Here is a 4,371-nt window from a genome sequence, read left to right on the forward strand (position 1 = left end):
TCCTTAGTTCATTGAATAAAGGTACACATACCTTCATTTACATTTAAGGACATACGCAAGATACCTTACCTACTGATAATTTTTCAAGATATTCTAAATTTAAACTTATAATACATGTACCATATAACATATTTTTAAACAAAAAATCAGCATGCATTTCCAGGGATTTTGAAAAGATATTAAAGTTTGAAAAATTTTGCATTATTCAAAGAAAAATGTACAAAAATTACAAAACATAAATTCCAGATTTTTTTTATCAAAATTGTTTTAGAAGAGATTTACAAATCCATATATAGACAATAAAAATATTGCACACAGGTCCTTCATTTAGTGGAACTCTTCAACTCCAGGGAAGAACCCAATAAAGTGCAAACTACGTTGCGTATGACCTTAAATGCCCGTTTATGTAAGAGAAAAATAAATTAAAGAACTTGTTCTAATTAATATAATGAAAAAAAAATCCTTATTTAAGCCTTTAAGTTTAATTTTTAATTAAGAAATTTGACAGATGAATAAAAAGAGTAATATACAATATAATACTTCTTAAATTAATTCTCTTGGTTCCATTCATTAGATATTCAATATTCGAGTCAACACTCTATACATGAATGAATTATCAAAAGTTTTGTCCTTAAAGTTTTCAATGGATCCACAGATCATGAGGTGATGTCTCCTTTTATGTGTATGTATCTGTGTACACTGAAAAAAAAAAGAAAGTCGCTGTGTGATGAAAAGGATAAACCAGAAGTCTCTGATGAGACTGTAGCTCTACTGGTCTATATGTATAACAAAGAAAAGTAACACTTGGATTTGAAACTTTGCAACAGACAGCAATAAATAGAATTATGTATCTAAGTGTAGTCTACTTGTGTGCCACATTATATTGAAATCATACCAAAATTGTAGGTGGAGTAGTGTTTTAAAGGAATTTTACAGAAATTTCTATTTTTAGTAACCATGGCAGCACCGTTCATTGAAATGTACCTTAGTGCAGTCTAAGTTATATTGAAATCAGAATAAAACTGTAGGAGGAGTAGTGTTTTGAAAAATTACAAACAGATGGACAGCTAGACAGACAGACAACTAGACGCCATGGACAGACAGACAGACGGACAGCTAGATGGATGGACGAAGGACACCTTCCTATCCCATAAGCTCTTCTGGTCTCTGACCAGTAGAGCTAAAAAAAATATCAAATTTGATTTTTTTTCAATGTTAAAGAAATAAAACTGCAAAATTAAATTGTAAATGGTTGGTTGCGTACTAATTATTCAAAGTAGTTTTTGTTGTATGGTTTGAAAAATTTTATTATTCATTCTCTCTATTTTCACAAAGAATTACCTTTGCATTTCTTGTATCTACAAGGGGGACAAATCTTCAAGTGGTACATGTACACTATATGTCAGCTACTATACCTTCATTTTCTGTTAAAGAAAAAAAATAGAATAAATCATACAATACCAATTACATGTATAATAACAAAGCATGGATTAAATTTTTCACTAAAATTAGAAAATGAATTGAATATCGATCACTCAAATTTCTCGATCCAGCCAAAATGACTGACACTAAAATTTACCCCTACTGAGGTCGAAGTATAAAAGTATAAATTATTTTTATCTATCAATATACCATAAATGAAACTTTGTGCATGTTCTGCATTCATTTACCGGTATCTGTATTATAGTAGTTTTATGCCCTTGAGAATTTTTCATGATGTCATGCCATAATATTTCCATGTCTGTTTTTTTTTCTCTGTGGTAACTCTTTGAAAGTTAGGGGAATTGATTTCTTGATAATTCTATCGGAATGTAAATTAGGCAGGTCGATAGGTCAGGAGCTAAGAAGGCCTAATATGCATGAAAATCTCGTGCGCACCTGTCTCTGTGTCTGACGCTAAGGAGGCTAAATATGCATGTAAATCTCGTGCGACTACCTTTGTGTTTGACTTCAGTGGGTGAGAACTATTGAAATTGGCATGGGAGTCCTTGTGTAATTTAAATCTATGTCTACATTAACATTGCAGGTTATCCTGCAACATTCACGAGAATGCGGTCTTTATTTCTTAAACATCCAATATCCTATCAATTCTAATAAAAAATCATATTATTAGTAATAAAGCTAGAACTTTTTTTTATTTCATTTCCAATTAATAGAAAAAATATTTTTACAAATAAATATGTAAAATAAAAAAGTCCTAGCATTTTTGTCTTTTATAATTTACTTACACATAAGCATCTACATGATGTATATTTTTTCCCCTCAAAAGAACATGAACATAACTTAATAATGATATTCCTAAGTATGTATTCATGGTATAAAAAATGAGTTTAGCAGTATAAAGATTGATTTTTCACTCAAAGTTTTAAGACTGTTTTTCAGAGATTAAAAAAAAAACATTGATTATATCAATAATCATGTGGGTACATGTCCTATGTAAACTTCAGAGGATCAACCAATTTTCTAACAGAGAATTAGTAATTTGATATTTGGATACTTCCAAACAATATAAGTAGGAGTTTTGGGGGTTATTAATTATGTCCATCATGACATGTACTATAAGCACTGACCCCCCATATCTCAAAATTTATCTTGACACCAAAAAAAAAAAAAAAAAAAAAAATAGAACTTGCAACACATGCAATGTTTGTTAATCCCTAGTACACTACAGTAGTAGGATACTTTTAACCATGTCTGAGAGAAGATAATTAATTTTCTAATCAGTAATGCTGATGACTGTGATCAAGATACTTATAAATTGTAACTTGCAAATTACAGACAAATTTAGACATGACAGTATAATTTTTTAAGTACAATCATCAGCTAGTGTACACATTGAGAATATTCGAACGAACGAATACTAGCCTACAACGTTGTCATTGAGGAAATTCGAACGAAAGAATAATATTCCGATGTGTATAATTTTCTGACGATTATTTACTTTGTTAACTTGTATAATGTACTACTGAATAACCCCATCGACTGCTAGCTCTGCAAACACTTTACAGTGACAGAAATTCATAAGACTGTTTCATCAGTTAAAGAGGAATCAGGATGATCTATAGATCTTTAGACTTCAAAAAAAAAAAAGAATCTATGAGCCATGTATTAAGATGCTTTAAATGAAATAAATAACAAATTCAATAATTCTAGATCTACTTACAAAAATAGAGCAGGTCTTCGTCATAATTTTGTTTACAAACATCATGTGGAAATTCCAATATCCTCATAATCTTGTCGCCGTTTTTTTTTCTTTGGTTGGTATTGGGTACCGTATATACTCGCCTATAAGTCGGTTTTTTGGGAGTTAAATTTTGGTCCAAAACTTTAGGTCCGACTTATAGGCGAGTCATAAAAAGATTAGTATTATCTGGACGTCGAAATGTAGTATGGATATATTATATCATTTAGGCATTCTGAGATTATACATAAAGTTCAAGTATTTACATATTTTAATAACTTTATTTTTATTTAAAGTGTGCATTATGTATTTTTCTTAATGATTTAAAATTAAATATCGGTGTCATTTCTAAGAATATTAACCGAAACCAGGTTAAAACATCAGACCATTGGTTTGAAATTGTCAACTGATTCTAACAAAAAGTTGTACCGACTTATAAGCGGGTCAATGGCAAATCCCTCTAAAATAACCTCAAAAAGTACATCCGACTTAAAGGCGGACCGACTTATAGGCGAGTATATACGGTAATTCTAGGAATATAATGCATCCGTCTGCACAGAATTTTTAAGACGTGAATCCATAGATAGAATATTACTGCTTCTTTTTATTTATTGGTTTATCTTTTTTTAATTTAAACAATACATAGTTCACGAGAAAACAAAGAAATGAAATAAATTATCAGGCCTATTTTTTTCAGATTTTTTTTTGTTGTTGTTGTAAATACTGCCATGGGTAATAATGGTAATTAAAATGCCCAATACCAAAAATATTAACATTTTTAATATATTCGATCAGTGCATATTATCTATTCAAGATATATTACTAAAGTCAGGTACTCTTCACACAATTGCTCCGACGAAAATAGTTCCATTCATGATCAGTAGATACAAGATTACAACAAATGTTAAGAATAATGATGTATATTTAATACGTTAAAGAAAACAAAATTAACGTAAAAAGATTTTAAGAAAATCACCTTTTCCCCGGAAAAGCAAATAAAAAGTTTTCATATTCCTACGCTCGTTGCCTCCTCAGTCTTTTTCCCGAAAATATATAGGTCATACTTCGATTGATAATGATAAATCTTTTCACCAGTTATATTACTGTCATTATTATTGTTCGTTCATTGCCTTATAATTTCTTTTGAATGGATATGTTAATCATTAACTGTGTGTTTTTTTCTCTCTTTT

At 29.9% G+C, this 4,371-nt stretch overlaps 1 long non-coding RNA gene across 1 annotated transcript; it reads right to left on the reverse strand.

Annotated features, from left to right (window-relative positions):
• Nucleotides 1–474: 474 nt before the first annotated feature.
• LOC133189060 (uncharacterized) lies at nt 475–3,250 on the reverse strand. The gene is made up of 3 exons (XR_009721395.1): nt 3,164–3,250; nt 1,342–1,424; nt 475–699 (listed from the first exon to the last, which is right to left on the reverse strand). It is a non-coding gene; the product is annotated as an uncharacterized LOC133189060 (long non-coding RNA).
• Between the last annotated feature and the right edge of the window lie 1,121 nt (nt 3,251–4,371).

Source organism: Saccostrea echinata, unplaced genomic scaffold (assembly GCF_033153115.1).
Source record: "Saccostrea echinata isolate AGI-Se365-2 ecotype Australia unplaced genomic scaffold, CSIRO_AGI_Sech_v1 ptg000016l, whole genome shotgun sequence".
Classification (NCBI taxonomy): Eukaryota; Metazoa; Mollusca; class Bivalvia; order Ostreida; family Ostreidae; genus Saccostrea; species Saccostrea echinata.